This window comes from Panthera onca, chromosome B3 (genome assembly GCF_046562875.1).
Source record: "Panthera onca isolate mPanOnc1 chromosome B3, mPanOnc1 haplotype 2, whole genome shotgun sequence".
NCBI lineage: Eukaryota > Metazoa > Chordata > Mammalia > Carnivora > Felidae > Panthera > Panthera onca.
In genome coordinates, this window is record NC_138344.1 from 79083068 (window position 1) to 79105323 (window position 22256).

General features: G+C 34.1%; 1 long non-coding RNA gene across 4 annotated transcripts in view; it reads right to left on the reverse strand.

The window, feature by feature from the left end:
* The window catches only part of LOC132669506 (uncharacterized), a 161688-nt gene that overhangs the window by 95252 nt on the left and 44180 nt on the right, over window positions 1-22256 (reverse strand). The window lies entirely within an intron of this gene.

Sequence of the window (22256 nt, forward strand, 5' to 3'; positions counted from 1 at the left end):
TGAATATAGTATATAATATACTTGCATCAAAAAAAAAATAAGACTCACCTGTTATAAAAGCTAAAAGCATGGAATTAGTACAGCATCTGGCAGATATTTATTAATCTTGCCAACTAAAACAGATGGAAAGTCAGGCATTAAAATCTGTTTTTTTATGGCCTGGAATGACAATGAACAATAGGTCAAATATTACACTAAGAGTGGTAATTGCCCTTTATTTAGAAAGAATAAAATGGGTATCTTCAAACATTCTTTGTTTGAATAGTTATCCTATCTCCATGAGAATCCAGACTAGTTTATGTACTTTTTAATTTACATGATGAAGTATTTTGAAAAGTTGGTCATGAAATTTTTATCCTAGAAAAATAACAAGGTTGGAAGTTAAAGAATAGTATTCTACCTTATAATTAATATCTTAGAACACCAATTCCCTAATACTATCTACAGATCCAAGGATCCAGAGTAAATATGAAACTACTTTGAATATCAGAGAAGTATATACATGTTACACATACACACACACATACAGGGTTTATTTATATGACATACAGCATTATGTTCATAAATCTTAATCCACTGTAAGAATTTAGTCTTCTAAATCTTCAATGCCATTTCTGGTCCTTGGCTTCCATTCCTGGTTTCTCAGATTCTGACTCAGACACACTCACTTCTTGGAACATCTAAATCTCATTGCAATTCATCCACCAACTTTGCAATCTTTAATCACATTGTTCTTTTTTAATTTTAAGTTCAAACAGATTTTGCTTTAATGTGTAATGATCTCATAACCTCTTGAACCTCCAAAATATAGTAAAATGTATGTTTTTGCCATCAGAGGGATATAAAAAATACGTTCCTGTGACTTTCAGGGTTGTTCAACCAAGGTTAGACTAGTTTGGGAAATCTGAAAACTCTCAAAGGGTTAGGGCAGAACAGTGGGAGCAGTCAACTTCCCAAGTGTATTATAATGGCCCTTGGGCCGACGGAAATAACAGATGCCAAGAGGTGGTGCCTAAATACTGCAAAAATCTAAGATTGAGCGATTACGTTATTAAAATCCTCAGATGAAGTCCCGAGGACAATTAAGGATGGAATATAGTTAACTACAAAATTCCTATGTGGTAGGAACCCCATAGGTCATAGATCTTCACAGAAGGTTCATAGCTGAAAGAGTAAGCCAAGTTTTTATTCAAGTGTTGGGAATAATATGGGACATTGAAGGATTGATAGTTCTTACGGACTGTGTCAAATTTATATGTTGAAATCTAACCTCCAATCTGATGGTATTAGGAGGTATTTTTGGATAAGGTAACTGAAAATTACCATAAGAGCCATTGGGAGGTAATTAGGTCCTAAGGGTGGAACCCTGTTGAATGGGCTTAGTGTCCTTACAAGAAGAAGATAGAGAGCTAGCTCTCTTTCTGCCATGTGAGAATACAACTAGAAATTGGCAGCCTATAGCCCAGAAGAGAGATTTCACCAGAACATGATCATGCTATCACCCTGTTTCAGACTTTCAACCACCAGAACCTTGAAAAATAACTTTAAACTGTTGTTTAAACTAAAAAGGAAAGAAGGAAGGAAGGGAGGAAGGAAGGAAGGAGAGAAGGCAGGAAGGAGTTAGAGAAAAGAACAAACATTATCCCAGTTCTAAAAATTCTTCAACATGGAAGTTTCGGTGGTATGATGGATACACTAGATCCAAAGTGTTGTAGGATAATGAACGTCAATAAAATGGACACTGTGAACACTGATCATTCATTGTAAAAGTCTGCCAGTGAAAGAATTTTTAGATGGTAGGAAATATTTCAAGGAAAATATTTCAAATGAAAATATTTGCATTTTCTTATATTTTAAAGACCTTCTTTTTTTAAAAAAAAAAAGGTATATTTGAGGGCAGAAAACATGAAATGAGAAGAGTAAGAGACTGAACATGATGAAATTGGTAAGTGTGCAAGCAAATTTCTTGGAACCTATCCCTGCTTTCCCCATTTCCACATTACAATGCCTGTCTGCTGCAGCCTGCCAGTAAGGTTTTAGGCAGAAAACCATGCTCAGAAAGCTTCCATTGTCTCATCAAGTTTATCTTGCCTGAGCGGAAAATCACTAATTTACTCATATTTGAAATATAAATGGACTTTTAGTGACTACTAAGTAAACGTGTTATTTTTTTCAATTGTGTGTACATTTTAAAAAGAAAAAGAAAGGAGGGGGTGGTGAGAGGGGGGATAGGCTAAATGAGTGATAGGCATTAAGGAGGGTACTTGTTGGGATGAGCGCTGGGTGCCCACTGGGCGGGAAGTGAGGAATCACTAAATTCTACTCCTGAAACCATTATTACATTATATTTCAACTAACTTGGATTTAAATAAAATAAAGAAAAAAATAGAGAAGAAAAATAAAATAAATGAATAAAATAAATGAAATAAAACAATATGTTCATATCATTATCAACCTTCCATGTAATTAGAATGAAAATAATGAAAATAATATAAACATATTTTAAATTAAAAAAAAAAAGGAAAAGTCTTACTCTGACGAAATGATTCTGTAATGGGAATTTTAAACCCTGAAACAATTAGGCAGGCCAATATGAAGGGATTGTGTTGGACTAGAAGGTAGAGGGAGGGAGAGGACTTCCCCAAACTTTTCATAACACATAACTATTCACAACACATGTATTCTATGAAATTCAGAGATCTCGTCTATTTTACCTTTTAGAGTCACCTACTTTTAAAAAATTTTTTACAATGTTTATTTATATTTGAGAGAAAGGGAGAGAGTATGAGTAGGGGAGGGGCAGAAAGAAAGGGAGACACAGAATCTGAAGCAGGCTGTGGGCTCCGAGCTGTCAGCACAGAGCCTGACGCAGGGCTCGAACCCACGAGCCATCAGATCATGACCTGAGGTGAAGTCAGATGCTTAACCAACTGAGCTATCCAGTTGCCCCAGAATCACCTACTTTGACATCATCTATTTTCTGTCTTGTTAGCATGTAATTCCTGATATATTCAGGAATTCGGTAGCCACAAATTAAAGACTATTCAGTATTAGAAGTCAACCTAAATATCTGCTAAATTAGACGAAAATGCATTTAGACAGTAAAGTTGTTATTTTTAAGTGTAAAATATATAAAATATTTTGTCTCCTCCTATGTAAAAAAGAAATTCTAATCTTTGCCACACTTCTTGTAATGGTTAACGTGGAAGAAGGCAGAAGAAGAAAAACAATAGCAGTTGACCTGGTTTTCTGATTTCGTGGTATCTTGTGTGCCTTTCAAACCTTGAGCTTCCTTTGAACTGACAGAATACATAAGAGAAATTTTTAGATAAAATTCAGAGTGAAGTTTGATAAATGTGAAATAGTTCCAGTTAAATAAAATTAGGATCTGTTTTTATATGTCAGACCACACCAGAAAACAATGTATTTTGAATCCATATGTATTTTATTAAATATTTATCTAATATTTAGGTTTGGTTAATATTAAGGTTTTTGAAATTCAGAATCATTTAGTCTATGGAAACTTTTCCACTGTTGGTTTTTATTTTGTGTTGTATCTCAGTTTTTTGCTCCACCACCTTGATGTTTTTAAGTTATTTTTTTGTGACAATATCTGGCTATGATCATCCACATGAAAAGTTTCTCACAGCTTTTCCTCAATCCTAACTCTTATCCTCAAATAAAACACAAGGGGAAAAAAACTGCTCAGTTGGTTTCCTGGGCTCTCACAACACCACATATATGGTGTTAATCCCTTAAAGTCAGCAAACTGTTGATGTATGAAAAACAATATTCTCAAAGTGCAGAGGGTCAAGTAGTGGAAAGATACTTAAAATGATACAGAAGGCCCATGTCTCGACCACAAAAAGAATTACCGAACTGCTGTTTACAAAGCTCTGTTTTTGTATGTAACTTTTCTTGGCAACAGATGCAGTATTTATAGTAAAGTCTATCACCGTTTATTAATGTTATACATTAGAGTTATTTGCTACTCTAAAAATGATATGCTAAAATATGCCGAAGCATTTTCAAATAAAACAAGAAAAATGAACTGACAATTTATTAATTGCATTTCATTGTTTCATAATAGAACATGATAAACCTTGAATAAAACAACATAAATATATCAATTCCATTTAGCATAATTGTTCTAACCATTTATAATGAAGTCTCCAGAGAGTTCTTTTCTACTCAGTTTTCCTGAAAGTGCAAGAGAATTCCCCCTTTCTTTATTTCCTTCTGCCATTGTTTAAAACAGTTGCTTTCTAGTAACTTATAGGCAAGCAGAAGAATAAGGCAATAACCCAAATGTGCGTGTGTCCGGAGAACTGATAAACAACTTTCTAATCGGAATCTTTCAACTAAATGTCATTTCGGAAATCTTGCTGCAGGTATGGTGCATCTCACATGTTGTTTGTTCTAAGACTAAATGGTTCAAAAGACTAGTCTCAAAGCTCTAACAAGATACTAAAACAGGTGCATTAGTGAATGCATACCAGTGTCCCCGCTTACGATAAGAAGCAATTCCGCCATATGTTTTAGGTATTATGCTTTTAAGGAATGCATAATAAATCTGCTTCAGCTTTGAGGAACTGGTAGGGTTGTAGGAACCCCAAACAACTCCAGAGTGAGTTAGATACAGGGTCAACAGTCATGTTCTCTGTTAAAGACACATGGAGGAAGAGAGTACATTTACATAAAAATTTACCATTTAAAGGCCATAAATTCTTTGACTATATGTTTGTGTTACTGACAGCTTTGAAAACATTAAACAGGTACACCTTCATCCTTAATGGGAGGGACCAGTCTTTATTTCAATACCAAGAGAGCAGAAACAGGGTTGGTAGGAGACAAGAGAGCAAGTAGACACAACTGTGTTTGAAAATTCAACATGCAAGAAAGCCAGTAACTCACAGAAACAGAGAGGGGATGGATAGCCACATGGGAAGCAATAAAAATGAATCAATTCTTTACATTATACATCGGGATAAGTTCTAAAAGGATCAGAGACTTGGCTGTCACAATAAATAAATATAGCAAAACAAGCACTAGAAGAGACACAAATTAACTGCTCCATAACTTGTCCTTGGGGAAATCTTTCCTAACTATAATTCAAAATCCAGGAGGAATAAAGGGAAAATGGCTAATCTTTCTTACTAAATTTTAAGACTACTTCCCAAGGAAAAAACACCCCAAGCAAAGTAAAAAGACAAACTGGGGAAGGGGGGAATTGCAATCATATCACAAAGGGGTAATGCCCTTAATATATTATTTACTTCTAATAATAGTGGGGAAAAAGCACCCGAATTCTAAATGGTCTAGGGCTTTCAGCAATGTTCAGTCTTTCTTAAAATTGCAAGACCATTTCTCACCTATCAGAATGGATGCAATACAAAAGTCTGATAATATAACGTATAGATGAGGCTGTGGGGAAATGCATTGTAATACATTGCAGTCAGAATGCAAAATATCATAACCCATAAACAGAAGAATTGGCAATATGTAACAAAAGTACATATATATTTACCCTTTGAGCTAGCAGTCCCACTTCTGGGAAGCCATTCCAAAATTTACTGGTAAAATATACAGAAGTTGGTTTATTATAGCACTCTTTGCAATAAATAGCAAAAGCCTTGAAACAAAGCGTATGTCCACCAAACTGGGAAGAAGTCATGTATATTAGCACAAGGGAGCAAAGTGCAGCTCTGCATGATAATGAGGAATATCTTTCTATACTACTATGGCATGATCTCCAAGAAAGGTGAAAAATGTCAAGGTGAAAAACAGCATATGTCATATGCTATTTATTTAAGGAAGTGAATATATGTACATATATTATAAAATTTACATTAGGATATTGTAGTAATTAGTAACTAGTAACACATTATATAACTTTGACATTATAATATCATAGTAATATAAAACTGAAATTATAAGATCAAAAAATATATTCTATAAAAACAACAATAACAAATATATAATGATCTTCCTAGGAGAAGAGGGAACAGGACAGTGATTAAAAACTGAACATTTCTGAATACGCTGTTTTGTAAATTTCAAGCGTTACTTTGAACCCACTTCTATATTTTAAATAACTTTAAAGCAAGATCAATTTTAAAAAGTAACTTTCTAATTCCTAAAAGTCAAAGTAAAATCCATATGTCAAATTTTACCACAGCCACACAAGGAACAACTATTCCGAGTAAAAAGTTAGTAATTTTACTAAACGTTCCTAGTGGGGTATACTCTAAAGGTAACATAAACAGAAAAAAAAATTTTGTTTTCAGTTAATGATTATCAATATCATTATACTGCAACTGTTAAGTATGTATTGTGAATTAAGGCAAATGGGTAATTATAATGGTGTTCTGAAGAAACAAAGATCTAAACACAGAATTAACAAAATGCAATCGTAATATTATTAAGGTTAAGTAAAATCCCCACAGTCTTTACTATGGATTGTGATAATAAGAATTTACGATTACATATACACAAAGAATTTAGGTATTTCCTACTTCTATCCACCAAAAGGTCTTGAAACAGTGACTAACACAGTAACAATGTGTACACTTGGCCCCTGTTCTTTAATTGCAAGACTTAGAGAAATAGTTAGTTCTAGGCATCAGACAAGAAATGTATAATATGTACCTGGATCGTCTTACATATCAAAAAGCAAATTTCTATAGGGGTTACCTGTAATGGACTCAAGATCTAATATTTTAAAAGGCTACTATTGGCCAAAGACTGGATGATCTGAACATCAGTAAGGATAATGACTGCCATGAATTGAAACATAGGACATATGCTTAAATACATCATTTTGTATAGACTCTATTAAAAAACACACAAAAAAATTTTTAACTTTATCGGTCTCCTTCAGAGGACATTAATGAATTGACTCATTTTTTTACAGTTGGTAAATAAAGGTAAAGATAAAGCAGGTGTACCAACTTTCTCATACCAACTGCAATTCAGGATCACCAGACAATGAGGGTAACTATATCTTTATTTATTTATTTATTTATTTTAATTTATTATTTTTTTTTAACGTTTATTTATTTTTGAGACAGAGAGAGACAGAGCATGAACGGGGGAGGGTCAGAGAGAGGGAGACACAGAATCTGAAACAGGCTCCAGGCTCTGAGCTGTCAGCACAGAGCCCGATGCGGGGCTCGAACTCACGGACCGCGAGATCATGACCTGAGCCGAAGTCAGACGCTTAACCGACCGAGCCACCCAGGCGCCCCGAGGGTAACTGTATCTTTAAAAAATCATTTCAGTTAATAAATGAAGAGAAAATGACAAAATAACATATCACAATCACATTCTAATTAAATATGAATCTGAGCAATGACCATCAATTGTTGTAACATCACAAAAGTTAACTAGACACTATCTGTCTCCTAATGGAAGTACCCAAAACTACCTACAAAGTATTCTTGCCGGAAACAAACAACCTACCCATGAACCTCATATGGACACACTTCTTGCCTCCTGTTCCCATCTGTGTTTTCTCCCATCATCTGTGGAAATCAACAACCCTAAATCACTAACCTGAGTGAGTGATGAAAATGTTTTCATTCATTTCTTTAAATTTTTTCCCTAAATATCATCTCGTTCCCCTGTTTCCATCCTTCTGTCGCCAGGAGTACCAGCAGCAATGCAAACTTTACTTTTAAAGTCCAACAGAAGAGGGATTGGAAGTTAATGACCATGGGAACTAGGCCCACAGGACTTAGTTTATGGAATGCAAGGAAGAGTTGCTGGAGCCAGGTCATGGTCAGCAATGCAGCTGAGGACTCTTTGGTCGAAGATTATCAAATGGTGGATAAAGCAAATAGACTTTCTATGAACCCACATTCAGCCTCAGGTCCAGTGTCCATCATTATCCATACTTCTTCTGAGCACCCATCTCTATCTACTAGGATGGGCACAGTAAAGGAATAATCCAAGAAGACTCTTGACACACCCATTACTAACAATGAATAAAATACCCTTAAGGGTAGGAATTATGTCCTCCTAGATCTTTGTAGCACATACCTCACATCACCTAGTGCAGTGCTGTGTATAATGGTAAACATTCAGTAGCTTATTAGTAGACATAAGACAATGTAACAGAATAAACAGATAATTATACATGAAAAAAAAAAGTGGGTGCTACTGAACTTCTCCACATTCACTGAAGATTTACTTGTTAAATTGAAATGTTAATATTTTGTTTAAAAATCTAAAGCCTAAAGAAAAAGGCTGAGAATTAAGGAGTTAAGCACACCACTTAAGAAGTTAGAAAAAGAACCACAAAGTAAATCCAAAGAGAGTTGGAGAAATGAGATGATGAAGATAAAAACAAAAATCCCCAAAACAGAGAAACTAAGATGCATTAGAGTAGAATCAAACCTGGTGTATTTGAAAGCGAGAGTAGATCTTTTCTTTTAACAATGCCGTCCTCTCTATGATAAAATAATTGTCAGTAATAATCATGAAATGAAATAACTAATAATAATGGCTATAAAAGACAGAAAGTGAATATCTTCTAATGTTTACTTTTGAGAGAGAGAGAGAGAGAGAGAGAGAGTTGTAGAGAGAAAGGGAGACACAATCCAAAGCAGACTCCAGGCTCTGAGCTGTCAGCACGGCGCCCGACGTGGACTGCGAGATCATGACCTGAGCTGAAGTCAGAGGCTTAAACTATTGAGCCACCCAGGAGCCCCAAAAGTGAATATTCTATTTTATTGAACTTATGTACAATCATGCCAGTAGAAAAAATTTTTTTAAAAAAATCAAGGATAGAAAAAGGAAAAATGTAATGGAATGTTTCTAAATTATATTAATATGTTTTATATTGAAAAAGAAAAACTTGTATCTATATAATCTGCTACGGTAATGAATAACATTATAATTAATAGCAAAGGGAAGTTAAATAAAAAGAATAGCAACTAATAAAGAATACATTTTTATTTTAGAGGTATTTTTCAAATTCCATAAAGTATCTCATGCTTGAATTAAAACTTTTACCTCAACAACAGAAGTATTGGACCCCGTAGTTCCTACTCTACTTCATTGTCTAAATTTGTAAAGGTATATAAAAACTCCAAGAGCAACCTAGAATGACAGAAATGAAGTAACTTGATTTTATTTCTTATTATTTATTTTTAATCTACTGCATACACAGAAGAACATGTAAAACCACAGCAATTGGAGACACAAACTGTCTAAATTAAGATCTAACAAACCCAAGTCATTATGCATTTACTCTCTAAATGAATGCAAACAACTGAGTCTAAATAAGTTACATGAAGACGCGATAACTAGTTTTCCCATTAGCTTCGAGGATGATATTTCATAATGCAAATTATAATAAGGACACAGTACTTTGAAATTGACACAGATTTTTTGAAACCTTAATAACAACCGCATCAACTTTTTTAGACTTTTGGCCAAAAAAAAAGTTTTTAATTCACCGATATTGTTTAGAATTACCAGTGCATGATAATAATATAAAAGCTTGTCAACTTTTAGTCAGTTTTACCAATTGTTTTTAAATTCTCTACAGGAAACACACCTCCTAACTGCCTGTATCCAGGGAAGACCACTCTCACCACCTACCCATCATGTGCCACTGATGCAAAGACTAATACTTGAAAAGCCTAGTAAAATGGACAAATGTAAAAATGTTGTAAACAGGAGAAGGCACAAATAAATGACACCAGGAATTAAAAAAAGGAGACACAATTTCAAATAGCATAGCCACTAAAGAAGTAAGAAGAACACTCTGAACAACTGTATGACAATATATGGGAAAATTTCAGATGAAATGAAAATACTCCAGTAAAATATAACTTAAAAAGCAACTAAGAAAGAAAAATTTAATAGTCAATTAAATTGAATGTTTATTTTTATTTGGAGAAAAACAATAATCACCCAGGGTTAATGGTAATTTATGCCAAATATTCAAAGAACTGGGCATTACAATCTTAAGCTAACTTTTCCAGAAAATACAAAAAAAAGGACAAACTTTCCAACTCATTCCATGAGATCAGTGTATCCTTCCCACAACAACCAGACAAAGACAAGAAGAGGAAAGAAAGGGTTAGTGTAATTTGTGAACATCAATTTAAAAAATCTAAACAAAATATTAACAAACTGAAAATAGCAACATACAAAAAAATATATCATGAACATGTAGTATTTATATGAACAATATAAGAGTTATTTGGCATTCTTAATAGAAAATCCATACTACGATTTTACATGCAAAAAAAGTTTTTACAACTTCAATGTGCATTCATGATTTTAAAAGTACACTTAAACTAGGAATAGAAGATAACTTCCTTATACATGCAAAAAGAAGTTTTTAAAAGTTCAACATACATTCATAATTTTAAAAACACACCGAAGTAGGAATAAAAGATAACTTCCCTAAAAGTTACCTGTGAAAAGTTTAGAGCAATCATTTTTAATGTAGGAACTTATGAAGCATACCCTAAAAAATTAGCTACAATTTTTCTGGTTCTACATATGAGTTTGGAAGTCACCACTCTGTTCTAACAAGTAAAAAGCTGAATATACTAAGAAATAATCAACTCTTCTAGGATCCATAAATGAGGAGAGGACACAGGACAAAACTCTGCCTGCAAGAGTGATGAGACAGGTGAATCAGGGCATCTCGGGGTCCTTGAGGCACAAGCAGAAACTGCCTCGGGCAATCAGTGTCAGAGGAAGAAAAACCTGAACTTCAACTGATAAATTGTAGCAGCTCAGTGTAGACAATCCTGCAAGTTAAAAACTCCAGGGAGACCCAGTCATTGGGGGTCCCTCACAATTCTGTGAGATTTACCTCCAGGACCTCAAACATATTCCCACAATAAATATCAGAGAAAAATCTTGTCTGGCCCAGGCAGGGAGAGAAAAAAGGGAACCAGTTTCTTTTTTTTTTTTTTTATTTTTTTTTAACATTTATTCATTTTTGGGAGTGAGAAAGAGCATGAGCAGGGGAGGGGCAGAGAGAGAGGGAGACACAGAATCCGAAGCAGGCTCTAGGCTCCGAGCTGTCAGCACAGAGCCTGACGCGGGGCTCGAACTCATAAACCCCGAGATCATGACCTGAGCTGAAGTCCGATGCTCAACTGACTGAGCCACCCAGGCGCACCCCTAAAATGGAACCATTTTCAAACACTCCAGAGCACTCTGCTCTTAGCAAGGACAGCTCTCAGGAGAAACTGTTTTACCAGAAGGTAACTTGCTTGGGTATTAATAGAACCTAACTGACCTGGGGAAAGAAAATACCCAATTACAGTCCACTCAGCAATCCTGTCCCAAACAAAAAAGGAGAAAAGTGGGCCAAAGAAGACATCTCACCAAAGAAGATACAGACATCTCACCAAAGAAGATACAGAAATAGCAAATAAGCATATGAAAAGATGCTTCACATCATATATCCTCAGGGAAATGCAAATTAAAACAACAATGAGATACCACTCCCTACCTATTTGAATGGCAAAATCCAGAACAAAACCCAGATGCTGATAAGGATGTAAAGTAATGGGAACACTCATTTATTGCTGGTGGGAATATAATATAGATCAAACACTTTGGAAGACAGTTTGGCATTTTCTTACAAAACTAGAACTCTTATCATACCATACTGTAATCACACTCCTTGGTATTTACCCAAAAGAATTGAAAACTTATGTCCATATAACAATCTGCACATCAGTGTTCACAGGAACTTAATGCACAATTGTCAAAAATTGGAAGCAACCATGATTTCCTTCAGTAGGTGAATGGATAAGTAAACTGTGGTATATCCAGACAATGGAATATTATTCAGCTCTAAAAAGAAATGTTTTTCAATACATGAGAGACGTGGAGAAAAAAAATAAGTATGCCTTCAAAGAGAAAGAAGCCAGTATGAAAAGACTAATGCTATATGATTTAACTACATGATATTCTAGAAAATGCAAAACTATGTTGACAGTAGAAAGACCAGTAGTTGCCAGAGTGGGAAAGAAAGGGAGAAATAGGTGAACACAGAGAATGTTTAGGGCAGTGAAATTACTGCATATGAAACCATGACGGTGAATACATGTCATTATGTTTTTGTCCAAACTATAAAATGTACAACATCAACAGTGAACCATAATGTAAATTGTGACTTTTGGCTGATGATTAGTCATGTAACTTCATCAGTTGTAACAAATGTACTACGCTGGTGGACGATGGTCATAATGGGGTAAGTTACATTTATGTAGGGGCAGAGGATATATGGGTTATTTCTGCACCTTTCTCTTAACTTTGCTGTGGATCTAATCTCTTCTAAAAATTAAGGCTTTCAAATTTTATATATATATATATATATATATATATATATATATATATATATATATATATATATTTTTTTTTTTTTTTAATTTATACACAGGTCAAAAACACATCTATCACCACACTAATACAGATAAGAAACTGTAAGATAAAACTGTAAGATAAGAAAAAGAAACTAAATGCCTAAGAATTAGAAAAGCAGAAACAACACTGTCATTATCGCAGATGATTCTTGTCTACATTGAAAATTCAAAATAAACTGTGAACAAATTATTAAAAATAAGTTTAGCACAGTGTCAGGATACAAGTGAAATATGAAAGAATTTTGTTGTACATCAGAAGCAAACTGATCATAATTTTTAAAAGATAGCATTACAATAGCAACAAAATATATACATTACTGAGGCAGAAGTCGACAAAGACGTTTGCATCATTTGTGGAGATCATTAGAAAATTTATTGAAAGATCTTAAGGAATACCCAATCAACTGAGAGATATACTATGTTTACAAATTTAGAAACTTACTTTTATATATATGTCAGTTTCTCCAAATATATCTATAGGTTCTGTATAAACTAAATAGATATCCCAGTAAGATTTTTTAAACGAATTCAACACCAAAATTTTGTTAGAAGAACAAAGGGCCACGTATATCCAAAACATTCAGAAACAAGATTAATGTGGAAAACATTTCCACCAAGATCTCAAAAATTATTATAAATTTCAAGTATTTAGAAGAATAGCATACTGGAATAGAGACAAAAAGATCAGTGGAACCAAATAAAAGCCAGTATATAGATACATGTGTATATATAGAACTTTAACATATGACAGATGTGTTATAGAGCATTGTGAATATGAAGAACTATTCCCTAGAAGATGTTCAAGAGCTTGTTTATTCATATTGGGTGGTTGGGGGGGGAGAATGGAACTGTACTTCACACTATACACAAAAACCCGCTTCTAAGTGGAACAAAGATTTCAAGGTGGAAAGCAAAACGTTACAAATTTTAGATAAAAAGAAGATAGTTTTATAATCTCAGAATAGGGATAAAAAGGAAAAAGTTTTAATTCCTAATCATGAAAGATAATATATATATATATATATATATATATATATATATATGATTACATTGGTAGTTTAAATTTTTGTTCATCAAGAGCCATAGTTAACAAATTAGAAAATTAACCATAAAATGGGAGAAAATAACTGCAGCATATATAATTGATGAAAAAAATAGTAGTTAAACTATATAACAGATTCCTCTAAAGCAGAAACAAAAACGGGAAAAATATATGAACAGGAATTTCCAAGAAGTTTAAATATGTACGGGCAATAATTCAAGTAAAATAAAGTGCAACATCATTCATCAGTGCCATGTCAAATAAGCCCAGAATGAGATACTTTTTGACACACCTAGTTTATCAAACATCATGAATTCTGGTAGTGCCAAATGTTGAAGTCACTGATCAATAAAATGCAATTTTTCTATATGTGCTTTTATATACTGTTGATAGCAGTATAAAATGATCAACTACTTTGGCAACGTTTTGTATCAGTTGGTAAAGTTGAACATGTGCACGCAATATGACATGGCCATTCCACTCCTAGATATAATCTTTAGAGACACCTTGGAGCAGGTGCACCAGGAGCCAGGTATAAGAATGTCTGCGGCAACATCATGTGAAATTATTAAACACTGAAAACAACAACTCAAATGCCCAACGATAGGAGAATGGATACATAAATGGGTAAATGACACTATATGCAGTAGGGAAAATAAACAAATTAGACAACAAAATGGAGGAAACTTGAGAACAGAGTTTGAATAAATATCCATTCTAAATATCATTTAGTGTACAATTTTAATAAAGTTCAGTAAAGACTAAATATTTATAGATGCATAGATATAACAGAAAATTAATTTTTAAATCAAAGAAATAGTGCTTGCATGTGAGGAAAGAGGCAGGGAGATGGGCTAGACTACAAAAGCCATATTCATATTGTTCTAGAGAGTACATTGAATGATGCATTGACTGTTTAATCATCATGGTTTATGATTTACATATGGGAAATGCAATATTAAATGGATCAAATCAAGTGGTAAAAGACAACTAAATTTTTTTTAATAAATTTTTTTTTAATGTTTATTTATTCTTGAGACAGAGACAGCACATGAACAGGGGAGAGGCAGAGAGAGGGAGACACAGAATCTGAAACAGGCTCCAGACTCAGCTGTCAGCACAGAGCCCGACGTGGGGCTCGAACCCATGAACTGTGAGATCATGACGTGAGCCGAAGTCGGATGCTCAACCGACTGAGTCACCCAGGCGCTCCAGACAACTAATTTTTTTTAGAAAGATAAATAAGAAAAAGAAGGAACAAGGATGAGAGGAAAACAATGTAGTTACCCACCATACTCTTAAACATGTGTTCTGATGGTGGGTGATGGGTGCCAAGGGGCAACAATGAGTGCAACAGGAATCCTTTCTTGGACATCAATGAAACACATGGAAGGTATGTTTCAGAGCATTCTGATGTGTGATCTTGTTTAGTGTATTATGGTTTTGCTTGAAAAGACTACTTGAAAAGACAATAGAAACTGTAGGAAATCAATTGTTTGTAGAGGAAAAAATACACTGTTTACAAGATATTAGGAATAAAATTTAGGAACATGAAGAAAAGTGAACTTTAAATCTTACTAAGGCTCTAGATATAGCTACAACTTAATAAAAAAATACAAAAGACAGAACAGTATTCTAACCCCATGAGGAAACAATTCTACAACATAAATGACTCAGTTTTGCCAACAAATAAAAGGCATGTGGAACAAAAAAGAGCAGTGACAAAGCTTAAAATAACATTTTATTGCAATATATGGACTAATTAGACCTTATTCAGATCTTGATTCAAAGTGTTACAAAAATGTATTAAACAGGGAGAATTTAAACACTATTTGATATGTTAAATAATCATTATTTTTATTGTGATAACGGTATTGTGATTTTTTATAAGACCTTAGTTTTTAAGACAAATGCTAACATATTTACAGATGATACACTAAAATATTGTGAATTTGCTTAAAGATAATTGTGGAGAGAGAAGTGGATAAGAACATAGAAGCCAGATTGGTCAGAAAATGATAGCTGAGACTAGAGATGGATACTAGGATATTTTTTTATATTGTTCTCTCTAAATGTGGATATGGTTGAAATTTTCTACTATAACATGGAAAAATTATATATATATATATATATATATATATATATATATATATATATACTGTGTATCCTATTTATTTCTCATAACAAGCCCATAAAGAAAAGAGTGTTATATACTACACTTTTTTTTTAAAGAAAAAATGAAACCCAGGAAGCTAAGGGATATGTAAGTTAAGTTTATAATGAGGCAGAACTGAGATCACAATCTAGAGGCTACAGACTTAACCAATGTTTTTCTACCCACCTCTGAATCCATAGAATTTTATGCTCCCACTAGGTGATGTTCCAGATCATTATTTATAAATGAGATGAACCTTGGTGGAATGACTCACTAAGCAACATAAAGCAACATATTCTTAGACAGATAAATGGAGTGTGTTGTAACCTTGTAAACAACTTCTAAAAATGAACCAGCCCTTGGAGTTTTTTTTCATCACCTTTCCCCCAGGAGAAACACTTGTCAAAAACTGAATGCACTGCATTGTTGCTTCATTAATAACTTCTCTGAATAAATGCAAAAAAGTTACTATTTCTAAAAGTAGTGTGCCATTTAAATTAATGTCGCAGTTTCGGCAACATCTTCAGGTGCCAAGGGAACAGACAAAAAGGTAAATATTGGATTCTATGTGATTTTAACCACAGTTATTAAAAGGCTTACAGCCTAGAAAGGAAGAAAGGAAGGGAAAAAGAGACCAGGGTATGGCATAGTATTTGATGGGCATGGTGGAGCAGGGAGATGAAAATTAAATGCCCAGTTTTAAATGGCTTACTGTGGTTTGTTTGAAAAAATACCTAGTCTGGTATGAAAATTCACTCTTTAAATCTTTTTGGCAGAAATAAATGCCTCCATGTTTACAAAAGTATGCCTATGAAAGACTGAAAATATTACGTTAATAAAGTTACTAAAAGCCAGACAGCAACAGAAATGTTAAAGAAACCTAGACCCAGAATGACAAAAATTAAAAACAAAATAAAACTTCTAATAGAACATTTAAGATTTTTGTCATATTCTCTTAATGTATTTACTTCTTAAATTCTCTTAATGTAGTTACTTCTTAAAAACTCAGTTTCATTTTGTCTTAACTTGGTCTTTCCACATAGTTTGTAAATATTCTATTTTGTGGTTAAAACTAATAACTCTCCTTGTCATCAACACAAGCCTGGTTCCCTAAAGCATTTTTAAATTCAAAGGTAATTCGGTTTCAGAGCAAAGTCATGCACAGAATTCTAATTTGCAGTGGAAAATCTGCACCATGCCTGATGATGTCTCCCTGGAGACAAAACATCAGGTAGTTTTGTCAATCAAATCAAAGTCATCATGTTCCCTTCTAATTTATTATAGTTATTTATATGTTTACTTATGTCTTCAAGGGAGATTTGATTATGAATTATTTACTGTTGTTATTCTCTTGTAATGCACCAATCACCATATCGAGACCAATTTAGGAATGATGTCTGCAAATTTCCAGATAAAGAATACTAAGCGATTTGTGTGATAAACTAATGATACCATGAAAGAAGGGAGATTGTTCTACATGAAATTCCTTCTTCGTCTCTCTTAAAAGCTTAGCAATATTTCTAAATCCAGTTCTTCATTCTCCTCTGTAAAGCCTTCTTTAACGATTCTTGTTGCTGGTGACAGTTTCTTTCTTTGATAATTAAATATCTCTTATCCTATCCCATATATGTAACTTTTGACCATTGATTTCTTCTTTATTTAAATTTAAATTTAACTTTTCAGTCCTAGAGGAAAAGGATGACTAGTCTATTTTTTCTCTAATAACTTGTATATAATTTTATTAGAATGTTTTGTACAATTAATGCTAACAATAGATACTGGTGACTTTATTGATTGAATGGCTCTGTGATAGACTGCAATATTGATCCAAATTCTTAAACATCCCACTTACTTACAGCATTTGCATTGTAATTTTGAAGTGCTCTTTCAAGGTAAGGGAGGGGGCATAAATTGCTAGTCATGTGACATGCCTTGGTTAAAATAATGTTAGTGGTTTGTTTGGATGAAAAGCAAAACATTATCAGCAGAGGCTTGAGGTGTCATCAGCAGAGGCTTGAATGGGCTTACACAATGAGGTTTGTTGTCTTACACCTCTACAAATTCTGTAAAGAAAAACATTGCCAGATTAGCCCGGGAGAAGGACCAGAAATATTTGCAGCAGAACTAAGAGGCCCTACTAATAATATTTGAAGCCATCCTAGATCAACCAAGAGCCAGCCATCCCTAGATGTATAAGCAAGTCCAACCAAGATAATTAGAACAAACAATGTGACCAACCTATATGCATGAGCAACAAATACTTATTGTATAATGCCACTGTTTTTGTAGTTAATTATCATACAATATACTCATGGTGATAAACATTGATGAAACCCTAAACATTTTTTAATGTTTATTTATTTTGGGAGAGAGAGTGTGCATGTGCGAGTGGGGGAGAGGCAGAGAGAGAGGGAGAAAGTGAATCCCAGCCAGGCTCTGCACTGTGAGCACAGAACCCTACACAGGGCTCAACTCCCTGAACCATGAGATCATGACTGAGCCAAGATCAAGAGTCAGACACTTTAACCCAGGTGCCCCCTAAAAAAATATTTTAAGAGAATTTACAAAGTAGTACAATTAGAGAAAGTTTTGTAATAAAGTTTGTTAGTGATTTGCTTCAATTAAAGTGAGAAAGAGACAAGATATTTGAGGTAAGAATCTATTCATGCACTCATTAAAAAACTTTCATCAAGCTGATATGATGTGACACAAACTGTAAATGACAATGGAGAAATAAGAATAATGAGACACAGTTCCTACACCTAAGCAAACCATTAAGCCAACAATATGATTACATTATGATGTTTTGATTGGTAGATACTTTTACAGCTTTCTGTAGGAGCCACTATAGAAAGGAATTCAGCTTGCAGCATTAGATAAATTTTCTTGGAAGAAGCACTTGTTGAGATGTCAAAAAGATTTTTTGGGTTATCAGAAAAAGGTGAGAAGGCATCTGCCTAAATAAATCCCAGAGTCTCAGATCAGCACATTTTGAAGAAGAGAAAATCATTGGGTGTTCCTCAAACCAGGGATATACAGATAACACTGGCAAGTTAGGTAGAGCCTAGAAAATTAGTCTTCTTAGAAATAATTAAGATTTTGGACTTCACTCAGTAGGTTATGAGGACTGACTGAAATTTTTACAAAGAAGAATGACATGATAAACTTAGATTTTATAGAGATTAGTTAGATGCAAAGTGTGAGGGGGGATTGGAGTGAATAAAGGCATCCAGTTGAGAAATGATGAGGCCCTAAAATCAGACAGGGTAGTGGACATCCTATTTAAAGATACTAAGGGAGTATAATCAATTAGTCGTGGTAATAGAAAGTAGATGGTAGGCTAAAAAAGGGAAAGTACAGGGGCGCCTGGGTGGCGCAGTCGGTTAAGCTGCCGACTTCAGCCAGGTCACGATCTCGCGGTCCGTGAGTTCGAGCCCCGCGTCGGGCGGGGCTCTGGGCTGATGGCTCAGAGCCTGGAGCCTGTTTCCGATTCTGTGTCTCCCTCTCTCTGCCCCTCCCCCGTTCATGCTCTGTCTGTCTCTCTCTGTCCCAAAAAAACGTTGAAAAAAAAAAAGGGAAAGTACAAAATTTCTGGACTAAAAGAAATGGGTAAAAGAGTGAGGGAAGATGTCAAAAGAATAGCTTGTAAAGGGGAAAAGTGAATTCAGTTTGAATGCTTTGTTGAGATTTGGGTATCTCCTCCATCCTGGAGAAAATTATACAGAAATTTGGGGATAAAGGGACAAGAGCTTTAAGTATATATGGCAATAGAAATACAAGCTTTATTAGCATATTTAATTACAGTTGAGCTATGGGTGAAATAAGCATGTGCAGTGAGACAAGAAAACAGTGAGGAAAACTTCCTGGAAAATACAACATTAGAATGTAGGTGTTGAGAAGCATTTAGGTTTGGAGACTGGTTAAGAATACTGGACAGAAGAAGAATAAGGGAGGGACTGGGGATATTGAATTCACCAAGAGAGTAAAGAGAGGGTTCAAGTGATCTAAGCTGAATAAGGAAGGAAAGAAAACTAAGGGTGGTGTATTTTCTTACATATATAGGTAAGATATCAAATATAAGAAAAGTTCTAAATTATTCTATTGAGTGAGGAATAAAATGAAAAGGACATAAAAATTCGATTTAAAGATTGTACTTGAGACAATGAAGGACACCATATAATAATAAAAGGAACAATCAAATAAGAAGATATAACAATTATAAATATTTATACATCTAACATAAGAGCACCCAGATAAATAAAACAATAACAAACATAAGGGATAATACAATTGATAATAACATAATAATAGGGGATCTTAACACCCCACTTACATCAATGAACAGATCATCTAAACAGAAAATCAACATGGAAACAATGGCTTTGAATGAAGCAATGGACCAAATGGATTTAACAGATATATACAGAACATTCCACACTAAAACAGAAGAATACACATTCTTTTCAAGTGCACATAAAACATTCTCCAGAATGGATCACATATTAGGTCATAAATCAGATTTCAACAAATACAATAAGATTGAAATCAAACCATACTCAAAAATAAATTCAAAATGGGTAAAAGATCTAAATGTGATACCGAAAACCATAAAAACCATAGAGGAGAACACAGGCAGTAACTTCTTTGACATAGGTCATAGCAACTTCTTTCTTGATAGATCTCTTCAGGTAAAGGAAACAAAATCAAAGATGAACTGCTAGAACTACATCAAAATAAAAAGCTTCTGCATAGTGAAGGAAACAATAAACAAAACTAAAAGGCAACCTACCGAATGGGTAAAGATATTTGCAAATGTCATATCTGATAAGGGGTTAAATATCTAAATATATAAACAACTTAAACTCAACACCTAAAAATTGAATAGTCCAATTAAAAATGGGCAGAAGACATGAATAGAAATTCTTCCAAAGATGACATGCAGATGGCCAACAAACACATGAAATGATGCTCAACATCACTCATCATCAGGGAAATGCAAGTCAAAACCACAATGAGATATCACCACATATCTCTCAGAATGGCTAAAATCAACAACACAAGAAGCAATAAGTGTTGGGGAGAATGTAGAGAAAGGGGAACCCTCTTGCACTATTGGTGGAAATGCAAACTGGTCATCTTCTCTGCAAAACAGTATGGAGATTCCTCAAAAAGTTAAAAATAGTATGACCCTATGATCCAGCAATCACACTACTAGATACCTACCCCAAAAATATAAAAATATTAATTCAAATGCACCCTCATATTTATTGCATCATTGTCTACAATAGATTTATTATGGAAACAGCCCAAGTGTCCATCGACAGATGAATAAAGAAGATAAAGAAGAAATAAATAATTTGCCATCTTGCCATTTGCAACAACAGAGATGGAGTTAGAGAGCAATTTGCTAAGCAAATTAAGTGAATCAGACAAAGACAGATACCATGATTTTCACTCATATGTGGAATTAAGAAACAAATGAGCAGAGGAAAAAAAAAAAAACAGAGAGAGGAAAACCAAGAAATAGACTCTTAACTATAGGGAACAAATTGATGGTTACCAGAAGGGAGGTGGGTGGGGGGATAGACTGAATAGGTGAAGGGGATTAAGGAGTACGCTTGTGATGAGCACTGGGTGATGTATGGATGTGTTGAATCACTATACTCTACACCTAAAACTAAGACTATACTGTATATTTACTAAAAGGAATTTAAACAAAAACTTTTTAAAAAAATAAAGATTGAACTTGAATGATGTGGAGAATTAAGTACAGAGGTAAAAGGTTAGTCTGACTGTCTTTATACTGCAGCCCTAGCTAAATCAGGGAGAATATGTTTCTTGCAGCTAAATTTCTTGGCAATCTTCATGAATATGGCAAACTGTAATTTCCAAAAATGTTCACAGCAATATTTTCAGTTCTACATATTCTTCCAGAACTTTTCCACTCCCCATCAAGAAGCAGTATATTGCCTCTTGCCTTTGAGTCAGGATAGGATTAAAAAATTGCCTCAATGAATAAAATAGGGCAGAAGTGACTTTGAGTGATTTCTAGGTCTCATTTAATCCCATTTACTATATATAACAATCTCATTTAATATATGTAACAACCTTTGGATGTAAGTTCTGTATCATCCACATTCTATATGTGGGATCTTGAGGCTCACAGAGCTTGGGTAACATATTGAAGATAACATAGGTGGTAAGTGGCACAGCTGGGATGATTTGATGTGTAGGATTTTCCCTCAAAGCTGTTGGTTGTAAACCCAGGCTCTGAATCCAGATTGCCTCAGCTTGAATTCAAACTCAATCCAAGATATAATCTCTGCCAAATACTTAGAACAATATTAACACAGTATGTTTTAAATGCAATCTGTATTAAGATAAAGCATTATTTACAATATTGGGAGTATCGCCTTTAATGCATTATTTCAATAGTTTTCCAGATTTAATGTACAGTCACAAAAGTTAAGGCTAATTAAAGAAATGTATACATATCATATATCTAAACACATAACATTGGGTTGCAGAGTTGAAAGTGAGTTAAGTAATCTAGTTAAATAAAGTACGATTTTATCTAATATGGTACACTCATTCTTAATTCAGAGATTTCTTGTCTGAGTATATGACCCCCAAGAGGGATCCTAAGGAAGTCCTA